The following is a 21384-nucleotide window of genomic DNA, read 5'->3' as shown; positions in this document are numbered from 1 at the left end:
AATTCAAGATCTTGAGAGATTACACTAATTTAAGCCCTCGATATTTTATTCCTATTGATAAAATAACCTGGTTAGAAATCCTTCTGGCACCAGAATCTCTAGCAAATAGCATTAAACATTAGTCATTGGCAAAAGAAGTCTTGAGTAGGGAATTTTCAAGTCCTTTTGGTGGTTTACGTTGTTTTCTGTCCATGTGGGTACACCTACGTCAGTTGGTGATAAAAATAAACGCATTTCCTTAGCTTAGATTTAGGTGATATTAAAAGTAACAATGATTTAACAATTGCTTCTAAGGTGTTGCATATAATATTTTGTTCATGTTAAAATTTAGTGGAGGCTCAAACTGAAGTGAACATATATAACTAAGCTAGCTTAGGAAAGTCAGAGTAATATGCTCTGATGAATTACCTAAACTTTAAAATAATGTTCGACTAAAGTTAATGATTACCTATAAAAATTTCAACCCCTAAGATTAATACTTTGGAAAAAGTTATCACAAGGTGTTATAGTAAGAAAGTAATCCTTCCTTTTACCATACAATCCATTATAGAACAACTGCTGCCTTACACATTATTATTTTTTTTTTTGACACAGGGTCTGGCTTTGTCACCCAGGCTGGGGTGCAGCCTTGACCTCCCTGGTTCAAGCAATCCTCCCACCTCAGCCCTCCAAATAGCTGGAACTACAGGCAGGCACCACCATGCTAGGCTAATTTTAAAAAATATTTTTTGTAGAGATGGGGTCTCACTGTGTTGCCCATGCTGTCCTCAAACTCTTGGACTGAAGCAATGCTCCCTCCTCAACTTCCCAAAATGCTGGGATTAGAGGTGGGAGCCACTGCACCCACGTTTTTTTGTTTCCTTTAAGCAAAAATTAAAAATTGTGACTAAGAGAATATAATAGAATCAAACATGTCTCTTACTCTTGTAGTACGCTGATGTCCCAAGATTATCAATTTCCTCTTTATGTAACTACATATGATGTAAATGTTTCCCACGGTGATTAGCTTCATTGTTATTTTGCAGAAGCGTTTCAGAGGGACTTGCTATATCATTGAAAAACCAAGAAAAGGATGAGACAACCTTATTAAAAGTATTTCAGGGCCAGGCACGGTGGCTTATGCCTGTAATCCCAGCACTTTGGGAGGCCGATGCGGGTGGATCACGAGATCAGGAGTTCAGATGCATCTGGCCAACAAAGTGAAACCCCATCTCTACTAAAAATACAAAAAAAATTAACCAGGTGTGGTGGTGGGTGCCTGTAATCCCAGCTACGTGGGAGACTGAGGCAAGGAGAATCACTTGAACCTGGGAGGAGGAGGTTGCAGTGAGCTGAGATCGAGCCACTGCACTCCAGCCCACACGACAGTGTGAGACTCTGTCTCAAAAAATAAAAATAAAGAAAATAAAATAAAAGTATTTTAGTTTTTTGAGTGCTAAATGTCCTTGGATATGAATTAAGAAAAACATACTATATTTTTCCCCATGGCTATCTTACTAAATAGTGCTGAGGTTTACATTGTCTCACCTTCCTTCCTGACCTTAACCTTCTCCCAGGAGTGTGGAGAAGCTTTGCATGGAAATGAGAATCCTCTTAAGCCTTTTACTCATTTTTCTCCTCGACTCTAGTAACGCAAGAAGAAATACAAATAAGATATTCAAGAGGGCGACCCCAAAGTTTTGATCTGCATTGCTGCTGCCAATATAAATACTCCTTCTGTCTACAGGAAATCAATCTTCTTCTTTTTTTTTTTTTTTTTTTGAGACAGAGTCTCACTCTGTCACCCAGGTTGGAGTGCAGCGGCTCAGTCTTGGCTCACTGCAATCTCCACCTCTCTGGTTCAAGCAATTCTTGTGCCTTAGTCTCCCAAGTAGCTGGGATTACAGGCATGTGCCACCACGCCCGGCTAATTTTTGTATTTTTAGTAGAGACAGGGTTTCACCATGTTGGCCAGACTGGTCTCGAACTCCTGGTCTCAAGTGATCTTCCTGCCTTGGCCTCCCAAAGTGATGGGATTACAAGCATGAGCATCATGCCCAGTCAGGAAATTAGTCTTTCTATAAACTCTTAGACCTCCCAGAAGATGTGCCTTCTGAATCTATACAAATCCACAAGCATAATGAAAAAATAAGTAAATCACTCGGCTGCTTTTGAATAGGCATCATACCCATGTTAGGAAAACAGAGACAGGTTCTTGTGACACAAAGCTGCCATTGAATGAAATGCCATTTCAGATTGGATTTGGTCTGTGGCAATTTTGATTTCAAGGTTTTGTGTGACACAAATAGTGCTCTATATGTGTTATGAGCTCCAGAGATAGTTGTTAAAGCTGCTTTAAATAAACTGAGGTGTAGTCCAGAATTCAACAAATTAGTCCATTTATTTGAGATTTTGTTTCCTTTCAAGCCCTTATTCTGGGGATATAAGAATAAAAATGGGCCGGGCGCGGTGGCTCAAGCCTGTAATCCCAGCACTTTGGGAGGCCGAGGCGGGTGGATCACGAGGTCAGGAGATCGAGACCCTCCTGGCTAACACGGTGAAACCCCGCCTCTACTAAAAATACAAAAAAACTAGCCGGGCGAGGTGGCGGGCGCCTGTAGTCCCAGCTACTCGGAGGCTGAGGCGGGAGAATGGCGGGAACCCGGGAGGCGGAGCTTGCAGTGAGCCGAGATCGCGCCACTGCACTCCAGCCTGGGCGACACAGCGAGACTCCGTCTCAAAAAAAAAAAAAAAAAAAAAAAAAAGAATAAAAATGTTTGGCTTGTTAACCATATAGAAGGAAAACTGCTAGTACCAAAGACCAAAGCAGACTTCTCAGCGAACATCCCCACTCCACAGCCACAGCCTCTTCTCATGTACAACAAAGCCAACTCTTCTCTCCTGTCTAGTGATCTTCAGGTGCTTAGAGCCAAATTTTAGGAAATTAGTAATCCGTATGAAACACCCTCACTTCTGATAAATCCTGGGGTGGTTCATGAATATCAATTATGCCTTCCTTACTTAATCTTAATAGATGACAATTCTGGCTGTCATAAGAAGAAGATAAAAATGAACCTCAGCTCTTCTAAATAGGTAAGGAATGAATTAAAGAAAAGGGAGGAGAGAAGTGAGAGAAGTTAGTTGGCCAGTATCATTGTTTGTTTTTTGGTTAATGTTCATTTTGAATCAGGGCTAATACTTAGGCCTTGAACTGCACATTCAGAGCCTGTGTCACCCAGAAGGTGAAATAAGCAGTGAGGAAAATCACGTGGTTCAATAATCTCAAGAAATGAAGAAATGTACCAGCAGGATTCTTAGGGGAAATTCACTTGTGGACAGATGGTGTGCTTACCACCAGCCACTCTTGTCTTTGACTATTACAGTCAGCTCTCCATATCCATGGGTTCTGCATCCGTGGATTCAATCAACCATGGATAAAAAGATATTTGGAAAAAAAATAAAACTAACATAAATTTGAAAATACAGTATAATAATACTTTCTATAGCATTTATGTAACTCTAGGTATTATAAATAATCTAGGATGATTTAAAGTATTCAGGGGGATATACATAGGCTGTATACAAATACTATGCCATTTTATATGAAGGACATGAGCAACTGTGGATTTTGGTATCTGCAAGGGGTCCTGGGACCCATCTGTCAAGGATACAGATGAACAACTATAGTGTGTCACTCTCAGGTGATGATCAATCTTGGTATTGCCTTTTGTAAAGCATCCCATAATGGCTACTTTCCTCTCCAAATTCTCTGTGAATCACCACTATATGTAAGGGCAGCAGCTAGGAAATACTGTTTTGTTTGATCTTGCTCCAGAGAAAAATCTGTCACAGACATTTAAAGCTATTGGGGCTCTTTGAGGTGATTCAGTCCCATCTCCTCCTCCAAAGGTAAGACGGGCAAGGCTCAAAGGGGCAAAATGATATTTTCCAAGGTGGCCTCATTTGTTAGACCTGCTCTTCTTTATTGCTGGGTTTGTATTCGTCAAAGGCAACTCTTCCATTTTTGACAAAATTGTGGGACTTCCCAGGAAAGAATGCTGTTCCTCATTGTGGCACTGGGGAATGGACAGAAAAATACAATTAAAATGCCTGGGATTACCAAATCATGGGTTCCCCCTTTGGGAAATGCCTGAGCCCTATCACAATCCACTAACCAGTCAACTGCTTTAATGATTTAGTTCATGTTACCTTGGCTCTTCTACAAAGTATAAAAATAGGTGATTAAAACATGTTTCATCTATTAAGAATTGCATGCAAGCAAAATGATGCATATATGAGAAACATAAGAAAATGGTATTGGGCTGGGCACAGTGGCTCACGCCTATAATCCCAGCACTTTGGGAGGTTGCAGCGGGAGGATTGCTTGAGCCCAGGAGTTTGAGACCAGCCTAGGCAACAAAGTCTCTACAAAAAAAAAAAAAAAAACCCAAAATAAAAAAACTACAATTAACTGCATATGGAGAAGCACACCTATAGTCCCAGCTACCTGAGAGGCTGAGGCGGGAGGATCCCTTGAGCCCAGGAATTTGAGGTGGCAGTGAAATATGATAGTGCCACTGCCCTTCTGCTTGGGTTACAAAGTGAGACTCTATCTCAAGGAAAAAGAAAGAAAGAAAAAAAAAAAAAAAGAAAGAAAGAAAGAAAGAAAGAAAGAAAGAAAGAAAGAAAGAAAGAAAGAAAGGAAGGAAGGAAGGAAGGAAGGAAGGAAAGAAGGAAGGAAGGAAGGAAGAAGGAAGGAAGGAAAGAAAGAAAGAAAGAAAGAAGAAGGAGCGAAGGAAGGAAGGAAAGAAGGAAGGAAGGAGGGAGGGAGGGAGGAAGAAAGAAAGAAGGAAAGAAAGAAAAAAAGAAAGAAAAAGGAAGGAAGGGAAGGGAGGAAATTGTATTGCATATCTTAATCTTCAGACACTATCAAAACATTGTGCCATTGATAATTGATCCAAGACAAGAACACACAATACAGTCCATACTGTCAAAAAAATCCCTAGGATTTTTCTAAAGCCATACATTTTTTTTTTCTCACTTTAAGAAACTTCGTAATAGAAATGCATTCTGGAAAAGCATGATTTTCTAGTAAATGCAAGATATTTATACAAACAAAAAATAATCATAAATGCTTCTATCTAGGAAGGCTTGGTAAATAATATATAGATTGCTAATGCCTATTGTGGGAAAAAAATGTACATCAGCCCACAGAACAATAAGATCACTTACTAGAAGTTTGTTTTCGTACAGACACTTCTGGTACAAAATGGAAAACTTTGTAATATCTGCCCTTCCATTGTTTCCCCAGACATCTGGAACCATGGCTGTCTTTCTGCCTTAGCTGCCACTTGTCCTAGCATCCTTCCATGTTCAAGCTCTCTGAGTCTATTTCTTAATAAGGTTCACTTTGTTGCATCTTTTTGCATGTCAAAATCCACTTATTCCACTCTACTATTTCTTTACTTATGCTTCTAGTCCTTTGCCCGTTGTCACCAGAGGAAGTATATTACTAAGTTTACCACTTGCTTGGAATGAAAGATGTGAATGACCTGATAAACGCTCAGCTAAGCTTTATAAAGAGGCAAAAGATAAATGGAAAGGCTTGGACATTTAGCATAAAGATAGACACCCAGGCTAGGTGTGGTGCCTCATATCTATAATGCCAGCACTTTGGGAAGCCAAGGGGGGAGCACTGCTTGAGGCCAGGAAGTTAGAGAGTTTGATACCAGCCTGGGAAATCCTATCTCTACAAAAATGAAATTAAGAAAAAATTAGCTGGGCATGGTGGCACTTACTTGTACTCCTATCTACTTGAGAGGCTTGGATAGAAGAATGGATCGAGCCCAGGGGGTCAAGGTTGCAATGCGGTGAGTTATAATCATATCACTGCACTCCAGCCTGGGCGATAGAGCAAGACCCTGACTCAAACAAACAAACAAACAAACAAACAATAACAACAAAAAGACATACTTTCTGAGATACTCATAGTTGTTGTATCCAACACTTCTTCCTTGGGTAGTTATTTAACTAGACTCACTTTTTCCCAAGTTTGGAATCCACCGCCTACCTTAATTAGACTAGTTTAAGGTTAGCTTGACAGTATTCTGAAAAACAGTTGATTCAATGGAGCCTGCTTTTAATGGCATGTCCTCAATACATCTATTTCTAAATCTTTATTTTTTCTTAGTCAAGCGTATGCTATATAGAGTACACTATTTGTGGTACATGGTGAACTAAGACTTTTGACCCAATCACAGACTTTATGAAATGGCATCAAAGAGCGTCTTAAATTTTTTCTGAAATTTTTTAAAAAGGGAAAACAACTGGACTTTGGAATATCTCAGAAGCCACTTGGGTTTCTCTTTCAAGACTTTCCTTCCAGGGACTTCCATTGTTCCCCACCCCGAGGGAAGCGTTTCACCTTTTCCCTGTAGTGGAAATAAGCAACAACAGAGCTGCTTTGTGAACCAGAAAATGATGAAGCCTTTCCAAATGAGGAGGATGTGGGAAGTGCCAAAGAGCCAGAGGGGCCAGGCAGGAGAAGAATGGGCCTGACTTCCTTTAGCTCATAATGAAGGTAATTCTTTGAGTCCAGACTCAGGTAAACCTGCAGAAGGAAGACAGTCTTTGAATCTATGCAGAAGAGGATCAGTGTTTAGGTGGAGAAAAGCAAACACTCTCCTCCCTCTGGACAGCTACATCTGCCTGTGTTGCACCAGATGTGTAGCAGCTGTGTGTTCTCCCAGATGGTAGTCAGATGGAAATGATGGAGAAAGAAGTCACCTTCTGTATGTTTCAGGAATAGAAAACCAGATTAATCCTTATTTGCATGACACGTTAGTGAGATAAGGTCTTTTTGATCTCTATTTCGAATGGAAAAAAAAATAACTATCATTTGTGAAGCACTGACCTTATAAAACCAATCACTAACCTAGGAGCTTTCAAAATGCTTTGTTTTGAATTCTCACATCAATTCTGTGATACAGTTAAGATATTTTCTCACTTTTATGAGAAAATCGAGTACCAGAGTTGAAGGTCAGAATCTGGTAAAATCTAGTCTAGAACTCAAGGTCAGTAATGTCTTTTCCCTGATGCTTGGCACCCACTGTTAGCATTACATTTCTAATTTATTGTTGAAAAACCAGGTTGAGTTTTTGAATGGCCTCTGTTGGGACTCCAAAGTAAAGCTTCCCTTTGAGATCTTTGAAGAGCCTTCAAAGCAGAGAAATTGTCTAGATATTTTTGACATTTTAAAATTATTATTATTATTTTAAAGATAGTGTCTCACTATGTCTCCCAGACTGGAGTGCAGTGGTGCGATCATAGCTCACTGCAGCCTCAAACTCCTGGGGTTGAGGGATCCTTCTGCCTCAGCCTTCAGAGTAGCTAGGACTACAGGCATGCACCACCACACCTGGTGGCTAATTTTTGGAAATTTTGGAGATAGGGTCTCACCATATTGCTTAGGCTGCAAACTGTCTACATATTGATATCAAAGAGTGACAGGAAGGCTTGCACGTTCCCAGATATATAAAATAATTGACTCATAGAGCTCAGTCTGTGCTTCCAGCAGCTTGGATTGTTGCTACCACGGAGATGGTACAAACAGCAAGCAGGCAGGATGACTGCCAGGACATTTGCATCTGGTTGTTCATAGAAACATAACCTAAAGCATGTACCAACAAAAACTATCAGGGAAAGTGCCTAATTTCAAATCTATAACTATATTCTTAATCTCTGAGCATGAGAGCACTAAAATCTTTTTTATATATTTAATGCCAATATCTAAAACTGAAAAGTGAGGCTACTAACTAATAAAAGAATAAGTATACGGATGAAAATTTGCCAAATTTGCCTGAATTTAACTGTGATTAATCAGTGTGCTTTTCAGAGTATGAGAAGAAAAGATCTTTTCTAATGAATACACAATTCTAAGTCGAATTCTGTTTCTCAGTTTTTTGCTTTGTGAAAACCTTCAATTTAAAAACAGCATAGCTGTGTTCAGACAAGTCTGAATATACGTAATATCTTCATGTAATCTCAATGAGAGAAATACTCAGCCCTTCGTTTTAATTAACAATAACATATAATACAAAGATGGCATACATGTTGGTGAACTACTGCCTTTCATTCTCTGTCCAGATGATTCATTGAGTCACAGTCTTGATGAGTTTGTGATATCATAATTCATCACCATGGAAACAACTATGATGAACTTTTATCCTGTGGACATTTAGTCATCAATAAGTTTGATTGATGACTCTCTGCTATCTTCAGCCAAATCAAGTTCACTTACACCTTCACAAATTAAAAACTGTTCTCCATAGTATATAGCATGATGATCAAAAATAATGAGTTTTTAAAAAATAATCAAATTAAAGACACAGAAACAATCATTCATAATCCTGCCATTATACAAATCACTTCTTGGCTGGGTATATTGGCTCACACCTGTAATCCCAGCATTTTGGGAGGCCGAGGTGGGCGGATCACTTGAGCCCAGGAGTTAAAGACTAGCTAGGGAAACAAAACATAGTGAGACTCCATATCCACCAAAAAAAAAAAAAAAAAAGAAAAAGAAAAGAAAATTAGCCAAGTGATATCGTTTGACTCTGTGTCCACATCCAAATCTCATTTACAATTGTAGTCTCCACATGTCAGGGGAGGTGCCTGGTGGGAGATGACTGAATCATGGGGGCGGACTTCCCCCTTCCTGTTCTCATGACAGTGAGCTCTCATGAGATGCAATGGTTTAAAAGTGTATGACAGTTCCCCTCTCACTCTTTCTCTCTCCTGCCACCTTGTAAGAGGTGTCTTGCTTCCCCTTTGCCTTCCGCTATGATTGTAAGTTTCCTGAGGGCTCCCCAGCCCGGAGGAAATGTGAATCAATTAAACCTGTTTTCTTACTAAATTACCCAGGCTCAGGTAGTTCTTTATAGCAGTGTGAAAATAAACTAAGATACCAGGTGCGGTGGGGTGCACCTGTGGTCCCACCTAATGGAGGGGTTGAGGTGGGAGGATGAGGATTGCTTGAGCCCAGGAGATCAAGACTTCAGTGAGCCATGATCACACCATTGTGCTCCAGCCTGGGCCATACAGTGAGACCCTGCCTCAAAAAAAAAAAACAAAAAACAAATCACTTCTTTGATTTTTAGTAGTTAATTATAATTTTTGCTCTAGGGTAGATTTAATGTTTATATAATTATAAAATCAAGACATAATTTTAATATTAAACAGTTTTCTGTAGTGCTATTTAGCTACTATGACATTTTGTTAAGTTCTGATGTATTTTGAAAATAGCCTGTAATGTCCAAAGAAATAGCATCTGGTTTGCAAAATAGGATTTGGGGAGCAAAGGTCGAGATTGTGACAGTGTTCTGACTGTGGCTTGTGAAGGCACATACAAGTTATTTTATTTGACTTCTTCAGGTTTCACCAGTGAAATTTAAGGCCTTATCTTTGTTTTTCATCAAAAGGCAGTTAAAAGATTTAGAAAACAAGACTGTCATGATCTTCCTGGAATATAACTACCAAATAAAAATTTAGATGTAATCCAGTAAAATGTAAGTCCCTGAAGCAAAGAAATGACAAATTATGAGTTTTGTATCCTCATTCCTCAGTACAGAGTACATTTTTAACAAATGTTTATTTGAAGTAAATGTACAACTAAAGATTTGAGCAAAAAAGAACTGTTAACTAATTTATTATTTAGGAATCTGTTCAAATTATTTTGTGATGCTTAAACTTACATGACATTAGTGGAGATACATCTATGAATATGTAAAAATGATTTTACATATATAGGGCAAGTTTTTCTATCAAAAGACATTTAGGTATTTGGTTGCCAATTAAGCATAAAAAGTTATTTTTATCAAAATTAAAAGCTTTTGCCTCGTGGGAAAAAAACCAGTAAAAAGGATTAAAAAGACAAGCTACGGACTGGGAGAAAATATTTGTAAATCACATATCTGACAAAGAACTGCTATCAGGAATATATAAAGAACTCTTAAAACTCAACAGTCAAAAAACAATCTATTTAGAAAATAGCAACAGGAACAGAGAAACATTTCTCTAAAGAAGATATACAGATGCAAATAAGCCATGAAAAGATGTTCAACATCATTAGCCGCTAAAGAAACGCAAAGTAAAACCAAAATGAGCTATCACTATGCACTGATCATAATGGCTAAAATAAAAAAAGTACCACCACCAAATGCTGGTGAAGATACAGAAAAACAATCACTGTCATATTGCTGGTGGGAATATAAAATGGCACATCTAATTTTGGAAAATATTTTGTCAGTTTCTTAAAAACACTAAACATGCAACTACTATAAGATATAGAAATCACACTCATTCCTAGGCATTTATCCCAGAGAAATGAAAATGTATGTTTACACAAAAATCTGTATATGAGTATTTATAGCAGCTTTATTTATAATCTCTCCAAACTAGAAACAACCCAAGTATCTTTCAATGGGTAAATGGCTCAACATTCATAGCATGAAATACTATGTAGCAATAACAAAGAATGAACTATTAGTACCCAACCACCTAGATAAATCTCCAGAGAAGTATGCTAAGTAAACAATCTCCAAAGAATTATGCTGATTGGAAAGAACCAACACCTGAAAGTTATATACTGTATGGTTCCATTTATATAATGTGTTTGAAATGACAAAATGTTAATTATTGCCAGGGTTTTAAGGTGAGGGTGGGCAAAGGAAGTAGATATAGCTATAAAAGGACTAAGCATGGGGGATGCTGGGATGAAAATGTTTTGTATCTTGATTGTATCAGTGTCAATATCAAAGTTGTGTTATTGTGCAGTAGTTTTCAAGATGTTACCTTTGGAGGAAACTGGGTAAAAGTATTATTTGTATTATTTCTTATAACTGCAATGCAAATCTACAATTATCTCAAAATACAAAGTTTAATAAAAAAATTTTTGAAGAAGATATTGTTTTAAAATTTATGAAGTTATGGTTTCCACAAATAATATCTAAAAGTATCAACTGCCAAAAGTATCTATAATTTTTGCTGAGAGGCATTTGCTATTGGATGGAATGTAGCTCACCAGTTATAATAAAAATATCAAAAGAAATGTATTTCCATCAGATAGGTCCTATTGAAAACATAGTATAAAATAACATAATGATAGTAGTAAGAAAAGAGGGTGTTATGTTGGTAATTAAAATTCTGAATTTTAGTTTTAAGGACCATCTTCATGGATAAGAACCCCAAAATTACAACTCCACATTCACAATGCAGTAGTAAGGTATTTTGCAAGCTCTTCCTTCTACTCTCCCTAACGCTTGTTTTTGTGAAAACCAGTCATGAAATGAAGGAAATTTCTGGTCTGGCTGTGGTGTGAGATTCTCGAGTTTATTTGCCCATCAACAAGCATTTCTTTAGAGCTGATCATAGAGCCAGGCTCTATGCTGGTCATTGGAGGCAAGACAGTGGTAAACACGACCTGTCCTTTCTGTCAAGGAATTCTGCACATAAAGGAGGGAGGAATGCTTCCTGAGTAATAGACTTTTACAATATAAGGTGGTAACTACAACAACAACAACAACAACAAAAACCCCTAAAGGAGGCACACAGGAGTGACACTGAGATCTGAGGAGGCATTGGGGGAAGCTGGGGAAATGGAGGATTTTCCAAGACTACCTAGGCTATGGGCAATGAATAGGTAGGTGTTAGCAAGGTTAAAAACAAAAACATCCAGGAGGAGGAAGGACCTATAGTCTAGACTTAAATTCCAAGTCTAAGCGAGTTTAGGAAGTAGAAGATCCCCTGATATGGCTTAAAAATAGGCCAAAAATTTGTCCCATTGATCCCCACACAATATTAGGATGAGTAGGCGCAAAGACACAAACAGTCCCAAACGTCTTGGTGATCTGCCTGGCCAGGAAACATTGGAAGAGTTGTAATGGGTATTGGTGCTAAGTATGGCATAATACATCAGAGATCTTTTAAAGTGTGGTGTGTGTGTGTGTGTGTGTGTGTGTGTGTATACTTGACCATGTAAAGCCCAGTTATGCACTGTGACACTGACATCTTTATCTTTAAAACTTTTAAGTATTTTAACCAGTTTTTATACTTTGAAGCACTATAAGATCTAAGTAACCAGAAGCTTCAAGCAAATAATAGAAATATTCTATATTTATGTAAAGTTCTATGATCATTCACATTGATCCAATGCACACAGTTTCATCTTGACAGACCATGACAGCCTAATAGATGACTGCTTTACATAGAAAAAGACCTTGGCATAACTGTTCAAGAAAGACTGTCATCTCAGTGATGGGACTCATGCTTACTTTAGCAATTGCAGGTGAAGTAGAAAAAGATAAATCTGAATCTGAAGATTACTTTACAAATCATTGGTTGGAGAAATCAAAAGGTTACTGGATAATTATAAAGTCAACTTAAGTTCCTAATCCTTTCAAAAGCAAATTATTTGTTGAAAACGTAAGGAATGCAGATTGAGGAATACAATGAAAGTATACACTCTGATATGGTTTGGCTGTGTTCCCACCTGAATCTCATCTTGAATTGTAGCTCCCATAATTCCCACGTGTTGTGAGAGGGATCTGATGGGAGATAGTTGAATCATGGGGATGGTTTATCCCATACTGTTCTCATGGTAGTGAGTAAGTCTCACTAGATCTGATGACTTTATAAGGAGTTTCCCCTTTTGCTTTGCTCTCATTCTCTCTTGCCTGCTGCCGTGTAAGATGTGCCTGTCACTTTCCACCACAATTGTGAGATCTTCCCAGCCACGTGGAATTGTGGGTCCATTAAACCTCTTTTTCTTTATAAATTACCCAGTCTCAGGTATGTCTTTATGAGCAGTGTGAGAACTGATTAACACACACTCCTGGTGATTGTATAAAGTTAGGACTTATTTTAGAATTCAAAGAATGGAAAATGATAGATGAATATACCCTATGAAAAGAGTCTTCATTTTGAAGAATAAAAAACATTTTAGCAATAAAAATTATGTTACTATAGAAGTACTGGCATATATCCATGAAAATAAATGACAGGTAAACTTAACATATTAGGATGTACATCCTATATTAGGATCCTAAGATACATCCAGAATCATTAAAAAATAAATATTTATGAGTTTTATTGACTTCTAATTCTTGAGAACTTTGAAGTAACTTGATTTTACTTTATATTTTTATGCTAAAAAGTATTGCCTGATAATGTTTTTGCTGTGGACAGACTTCTTTACTTACAAATGTAAAACACTGAGGTTTGTGGATTACTAACCAGACACATTTGTAGAACTACCTATGCAGCTAATATTATCACCACAAATGCAATAGCTCATTGGTGCTCCAGTAACAGCAGAAAAGACCTTTATGAAATACTTGGATTATGCAAAATTCTATTCTCTAACTCTGCTAGCTAACAAAGAATTGTTTTGGCCAGTCAACTGGGGAGGTCTGAACAATTACCCTACACAAAGCCACTAATTCATTGACTTGAGCTATTACCATATTTGTGGACTTCCTCTTCCTTCAGTTTGGCTAAAGGTGCTCTTAAATATAAATCTCCCTGGTTATTGGGAAGAAATTTTTTGAGAACTCTTTTGTGATATGTGGACACTTTGGCCCACCCAACCAACAGGCAAATCAACAGGACTCTGGGGTTGCCATGATGACAACTTCCAGATCCAGAGCCAAAAATGAATCTAGAAAGGATCTGATTTAAGAAGCATTTACTGAAATATCTGCCTCCCATTGTGCCTATCTGCCATCTTTCTTCACCCATCCCAATTTTTAACAATTAGACAAAACCATAGGCATGTGTCTCCAGGAGGCCACTGTTAAAAATCCACCTGGGAAAAGATGGTGATTACATTTGTCCCTCAGGTATCCATGGGAGGTTGGTTCCAGGACCCCTGTCCCCATACCAAAATCTGCGGGTGCTCAACTCCCTGTAATATATGCAATATATTACAGGCTCAACTCCCTGTAAAATATGCAATATAAAATAGCATATTTGCGTATAACATATGCATATCCTTCCATATACTTTACATGGTCTCTACATTACTTACAATACCCAATACGATATAAATGCTATGTTGTATTGTTTTTATTTGTATTATTTTAATTTTTTTTTTCAAATATTTTCTCTCTTCAGTTGGTTGAATCTGGAAATGTAGAATCCCCAGATATGGGGGGCTGGTTGTATTGGTAATCTCTTGTAAGTTATTTTGGCAATCCCTTTAAATTACCTTGTCAAAGTGAGTAATTGTTACTTTGGAAAGCACAGAGCGCCTGGAATGGAGGCTCTGGGCTTCATTTCACTGGTGAACAGGGAAGAGAATGAACCTGTGCACCTCTGAAGCTGGCTCCAGAGGGCTGTGACTCCCAGGGGTGGGTCCCCATCTGGGCTGCTGGGGTATTAAGAGTTCAGTTAGCCAGGGCATCCTAAACCATTTGATCCCAGTCTGTCACATGTAAAGTATAGGAGCATGTACATGTTACTTTTCTGAATCCTAATGTTTTAAATTTTTTAAGTCAGGAGAATCCTACATATTTTTCACAGGCATTGTTAGCATTAAAAGGCAGAACAATGCTTTTAGCACTCAGCATAGTACCTGAAAAGATTTCCTGAATAAATAACATGTATACAACATTTAGCTCAGTACTGTACCCAATTCATGGAAGTTTTTCAATAGTTAAAACATGAAGTCTAAGGTTTTGTTTGTTTGTTTGTTTGTTTGTTCTGAGATGGAGTCTCACTCTGTTGCCAGGCTAGGGTGCAGTGGTGTGATCTTGGCTCACTGCAACCTCTGACTCCCTGGTTGAAGCGATTCTCCTGCCTTAACCTCCCAAGTAGCTGGGATTACAGGTATGTGCCACCATGCCCAGCTAATTTTTGTATTTTTAGTAGAGACAGGGTTTCACCATGTCGGCCAGGATGATCTTGATCTCCTGACCTCATGGTCTGCCCACCTTGGCCTCCCAAAGTGCTGGGATTACAGGCATGAAGTCTAAGTTTTACTGTGAGGTACAATCTGAAAACGGTGCCCAGTTATCATGCATGGGGAAGGCCACAAGCCTCTCAGTCCAAGGAAGAAAAAATATTCATGCTATGAGAAATATTTCCTACTCCTGGTGAGGTTTAGGGTGCGTCAAAGCCTTAGTCCTACTGAGACTGAAAATTTATACCAGTAGGAAAGAGGGGTGAATTCTAACATCCATTTAGAGCTACATAGATGAGAATTGTTCCTGTGTTGCCAGGCATTGAAACAATACGCTTTACAAGACAGAACATTTCCCACTTATCTGTTACACACATTTAGCATTTTCTATTTTGGTCCATTATTAATCTATAATTATTCTCTTTTGTGGAATTGAGAAATCATAGCAGGAAGTTACATTGCTTAAATAATTAATTCTTTCCTGAACAAGGAAAATTGGAAAAAATACAAGCCCAAAAGGGAAAAGTTCCTTCCCATTTCCTGAGGCATGCTAAGAAGTCCACAATTAGCTCGGTTTCTAATAGTTTCCACAGATCTGCTACTGGACATACCTAGTTTTTCCTTCAGCAGCCTGCTATCTATAATCTCTCCCCTGCCCTTTTGGGATTCTGTCACCTCTTTTGCTAACTGCAGGGTGTCAAAGTGAGTTGGAACTTCCTTTAGAGACTTGCATTTCTCTTTCATTCTGATATTTTCCTGATGTCTCATCTCTTGTTCCTTCCATTTGATGCAATGCTGCCTATTTCTCAAATACAGATGAGAGGAAACAGGGCCCCAGTGTGTCCTACCCAGCCCACTGGAATTTTTACCACCCAGCATAATGACTGTCCAAGTCAATATAGCTATGGGGGCAGATAGTATGTGCCGTGTGGCTGGGCCTCCGCCCTGACCTCACCTCTTGGCAGTCACTCAGCTATACAGGCAGAGTTGTACACTATAACTAGAAACATGACAAATATACAGTCATCACACTCTTCCCACTTCCCTTTGACCTATAACGGTAAATTAAATTTAATCATTGTGTAATTGACCACCATTTAAAAGTTTTTGCTCCACCTGAATGCAACTTGCTGAAAAATATCTAGGATCATCCTGAGAAGGGCAGACAGCACTCTGTTGTGATATTAAATAGAGCGTGGTAGACTGGGTGCAGTGGCTCACACTTGTAATCTCAGCACTTTGGGAGGCAGGAGGATTGAGTCAGTAAAGGAGTTCGAGACCAACCTGGGCAACATGGTGAAACCCTGTCTGTACAAAAAATACAAGAGCACACCTGTAGTCCCAGCTACTCTGGAGGCTGAGAAACAAGAATTGCTTGAACCTGGGAGGCAGAGGTTGCAGTGAGCTGAGAGCCATTGAACTCCAGCCTGGACAACAGAATGAGACTCTGTCTCAAAAATAATAATACAAACACACACACACACACACACACACACAAACTGGTGTGATAGAGTGGAAAATGCGTGGATTTTGCTGTGAGGAAAAATCAGATTCAGAATCTTCCTTCTGATTATGTGGTCTTGGGCAATTTTTTAAAACTCTCTTAGATTCAGATTTCCTTTTTGTGAAAGGGAGATAATTAGTAATATCTACTTTACAGGGAGTTGAGAGGTTTAAATGAATTAATAAATGTAAAATATTCCTAGAACACTGTTTAGTACATAGTTAGCTTTCAATGTATTCTATTTATTTTTGTGACTATCCTTTTATCCTCTAATTTTCTATTACCGTCTAGTAGGGATGAGCCCAGGTTTACCTAATGATGGGAGTTATACCAGGTGTATTAAATATTTCAAGGATCTCACTCCTTCCATATACATCTTGACAGGCCTTTACCACCTGATAACTGAAGAGGAAAATTCCACAATTAGGAATTCATTGCTTTAACCTAGGATTTAGTTGCTTATATTCTATTAAAACACCATTGCCTTTTGGGAGGCCAACACTTCACCCCCAAAAATAATAACAACTACCACATGTGGAGTAATACCTTTTACCTGTGGCATTTCTTATCTCATCTTAAATTGCTTAACAGTCCCATAGGGTAACTATTATCCCTACTGACAGTGTTCACACATTTAGGTTTACAGTGATAATCAGAACAAAAATGGTTCAGAAGTCACCAACTCAAGTTGTTATTGCTGTTGTTTCTAAATGTAAAAAATTACAGAATGCAATTTTTTCTCTCAGGAAACAAAAACCTGAGAGATTGACAGAGACTATCAATACACAACTAAATTAAATCATCGTTAAAATATTTTGTGTTATAGAAACACCAAATAAGCACAGACGGGGTATATGAAGACCTTTCTAAGGTGGGTCTTGACCTTGGAAACAGGTATTTCTGATGAACTCTGAGAATATTAACTCTCCCTTGAAGTCTTGTCTTTTGAGGACTACTAAAAGGGGTGACAGTTTTGGTAAGTGCAGATGAAGTCACCTGCAAGGCAGAGGGAAACATCGACTAAGTGGAGAAGAGACTATGTGATGGAGAGTGAGTGTCCCTGAGAGGCCTGAGAATAAGGGCTGGACCAGGATGTGTGGATTCCTGTTTATCAGCAACGGTGGAGTAGGACAGAATCCTAGCAAAAGTGAGGACCTATGCCAGGGCTCTGATACCTATTTGCTAGAGTAAGTACTGCCCAGTATCATAACCCCCATCCAGTCCTGTTTCCTGAGTGACTTTATGTGTTACACAGTTCACTTGATATAAAATAAAATCAGTAAGAGCTTCGTAGATAGAACATATGCTCTAGAATCAGAAAGATCTGGGCTTAAATCCCAACTCTGCCACTAATTGGTTCTGTGATCACGGGCAATGTGTTGAACTTCTCTGAGCCTCACATTCATTCTCTAAATGTGTGTGTTTGTGTGATAATATTTATTTCATAAAGTTTTGTCAAAATTGAATGAGGTAATAGACTTCAGTAGACATAGTTTGTGTCCAATAAATGCTATTTATTATTATGGCGATATCTCTAGACTATGAGCTACTGGATGTCAGGGAACATATCTTACTCGTTTTCATATTCCTGCTACCTATTTTATAAAGTTAATGCTTAATAAATAAATGTTGACCAATGCTTAAACTAGCAAACATTGGGAAAAGTGTTTCTGATGTACCAAAAATACCAATAATAAAAAAAAAAAAAAAACCACCAACAAAAAAACTCCCAAACCATTGCAGTGTAACATGGGGTATAATCAGACCATAAATATTTGCAATAGCAAATGACATATTTTCTAGTAAATGGATGCCTTTGTTAGTCAATACTTCCATATTTGCTTTGTCATTTAATCATCATTTAGACAAAAGGAAAAGCACAGTCCTTATTTTCAGTGTTGAACATAACACAACATTTGCACGTAGTCAGATATTAGTAAAAATGACTTGGATGACTGGGAGCAGTTCAGTCCTAAGTCTGAATGGAATTGCTTTGATATCAGGTTATCAAACTCTCCATACGCCCATCCCTAGCCTCACTCTGCACCACCAAATTCTCACCCTGTGCCCAAGCTCTGCACATGTGTTCTTAAACAGTTTGCCAGCCTTGTTTTAGGAAAAAGCAAAACACATGGTTTATTGCTGCTCATAAATATGATACCAGATTCCTCTACTTCCTTGGACACAGTGAAGCAAGAGAAATATTATAACATTCCCCATTTTATGAGTAAGCACAAATAGTTTTATATTCAAGGAATCGAGAATTCTTAAGGGCATCTTGAAGGGTAGGATATCCCTTGAAAGAGAATTCCTGTGGAATGGGAATTTGGCCTTAGGTGATTTTGACACTGAATGAGTCAAGCTTACATTACAAAATCCACCAACAATAATAGTAGCACTGTCCTAAGGCTGGAAAAACACTCTATTGGAAAATGCAAATTATGATAGCACAGTCAAGAACAGGATGTTACTAAGCAACTTCTTTGCCTATTTGAACCTATAGTGCATTCAGTTTCCATACACACACGTACCACACTCAGGTTTAACCTTTTTGAACTGCAAACATAAGATTAGAAAAAGCAAAATGTATGCACATACACCATAGGGATACGTGTTTTTAAATTATTTTAATTAATTTACATTTATTTCTTAAAAATGTACATGGTATCGGTCAAGAATAATGACATGACAAAGAATTCTGGACCTGGAGCTATAGCAAAGAAGTGGATGGATGGTAAACCATATAACAGATGTAGGATGTCCAGTTTCTGAGGAGAAATGGGCACACTGTTTGCGAGAACTTCTTGTATTGCCAGTTTATGATATTACCCATGCGTAAGTATTAACACAGAAAGGGAGAGAAAGGAGGAAAAATTATTAAAATGAAGCTTTTATTTTCCTCTATTGAAAACAAAGCATTATTTCTTCTTGAATTATTAGCTGTGTATCCCTAATCCAAGTCATGTTCTAACAATGTCCCTGTAATTAGAAATATACATATCTGTGTAAGTTACTGCCAAGGTGCCTAGGTATTTTACTGGCATTAGTAATCAGTATATGGCAAGAGAAGCTGAGTCAGTAGGCAAAAGTCTTCATAGCATTTGGGCCAAAGTGGTAAGAGGAGACTGTGATTATGTTTGATGAGGCCAAGACTTGGTCCTAGGAAACCAATGTCTGAAAACACTTACCTTCACATTTTGGTCAATTTCACTAAGCCCCAGGGCATTGTTGCTTCTGGTCTAATTCTCCCATTTGGGTCTTGTTATTCTAAAAAAAAAAAAGAGAAGAGTAACTTTGGATAAATACTTTGTATATCACAACCCAATTCATATTGTGAAACATACAGCCTGTTCATTTAGTTGACTTGAAAAACACACACACACACCACACACACACACACACACACACACTTCGTTTCACTTCCACCCTTAGATCACTAAAGTCCAACATGACTATGTTGGCTTGCATAAGGCTATACCTTGGTATTTTTGCAGTCAGTGTTCACTAATGAAAACCTAACACATGGAGTGGAATGAACAAGCTTATATATGTAACATTAATTTATGCTTTCCAATGTGGACTGAATATGACTAGGTCCTATCCCAAAAGCAAAACAAACAAACAAACAAACACCTACCTGGTATGAGAGAGTCTGTAGAAATTTCTCTAGGTCTTGAACCAACTGGAAAATATACAGGGCCAGATCCAACAAAAAGACATCTTCAAGGGAGGTCAGGGGTCTGGAACAATCCATTACTTTTGCTGAAATAAAAGCTGGGTTTCCATCAGGGAGTGATGCAATAACCGGGAATTATCAGAGTGCTGTCATAAGCACAGGTTCTAGGACTTGCTGAGTCGTGACACCTCAGCACCTGGCATTTAGTTCTAGGAATTTGCCGGAGGACAACCAGCAGCTAACTGAGCAGCCTTGGTTCTTTTGGCCAAGGGTGTACTCCCTTCACACATAAGTGTGAAACCCGTAAGCAGAAAGACCTGGAGTTCTATAGCAGCAACAGCCCTAAAATGTGTCTTCCATTTAGGGCTATGATTGAAATCTGCTAACAAAGGCAGACAACACATCCCAACAATAAAGCCCTGTTTAGAACTAACAAAGCTGATTTCTACAGATACTGTTTCCGGGCTAATGTTTTAAAGAGGATCTGTAAGGAAGAAAAAAAAGAAAAAAGATTTCACTCAAATAAAGCAATGATACTAGGACTCAATGGAAAGGTGAGTTGTATTACATTTCACCCATATCTGCTTCCCCTCCTGCGGTGGAATTATATTTCCCAAACACGCTGAAGTCAGACTTGAATTGATTTGCTTTACCACCAAAATGGGAGTGGAAGTGACTTGTGTGGTGTCCAGGTAGAAGCTGAAAATGTAGCATGTGGTTCACCATGGTCATTGCCTTTGCCATGGTGAACATCAATAATAGAAGAGAGACTCCTCCAACGCTGTCGGTCCCTAGGGTCATGACATGGAGAACAACCCCCAACCAACACTGGCCAATACTCACTGGATGTTGTATATTTAGAAAATAAACTTCAGTTGTTGCAAACTGTTAAGATTTTGGGGTAGTTTGTGACCACTGAACAATCTAGCCAATTCTAGCTGAAACTGAGAGCAACTTGGAAGAAAATGTTTGCAGGGTTGAAACCGCCCCTGTTCATATTGTATTTATACATTAGCCAATGTAAATAATGAAGCATTTCTCCATTTCCTTGATACTGAGCATATTTCTCCAACTGGCAATTAAAAGAGAGCTTATCCTGTCACACACATTAGAACAATCTTAGAATCATTTGAAAAATGTAATTCAAAAACAATAGCCCATTTTTTTCTTCATTACTGAAGGAGTTATCAAATTGAAGGTAATCAAAAGGATTGAAAACAGGTTTACCAATATTTTGTTACCTCTACAACGTACATGTAAGAAAATCAA

General features: G+C 38.3%; 1 protein-coding gene and 1 long non-coding RNA gene across 6 annotated transcripts in view; both read right to left on the bottom strand.

The window, feature by feature from the left end:
* The window catches only part of NRG1 (neuregulin 1), a 1143721-nt gene that overhangs the window by 329829 nt on the left and 792508 nt on the right, over positions 1 to 21384 (bottom strand). The gene's annotated exons all lie outside the window — the stretch shown is intronic.
* On the bottom strand, positions 6141 to 8525 carry LOC117094628. The gene is made up of 3 exons (XR_004441616.1): positions 8089 to 8525; positions 7438 to 7648; positions 6141 to 6410 (listed from the first exon to the last, which is right to left on the bottom strand). It is a non-coding gene; the product is annotated as an uncharacterized LOC117094628 (long non-coding RNA).

The sequence above is a fragment of the Trachypithecus francoisi genome, unplaced genomic scaffold, assembly GCF_009764315.1.
Source record: "Trachypithecus francoisi isolate TF-2019V2 unplaced genomic scaffold, Tfra_2.0 Contig01440, whole genome shotgun sequence".
NCBI lineage: Eukaryota > Metazoa > Chordata > Mammalia > Primates > Cercopithecidae > Trachypithecus > Trachypithecus francoisi.
This window is presented reverse-complemented; position numbering and strand designations above follow the sequence as displayed.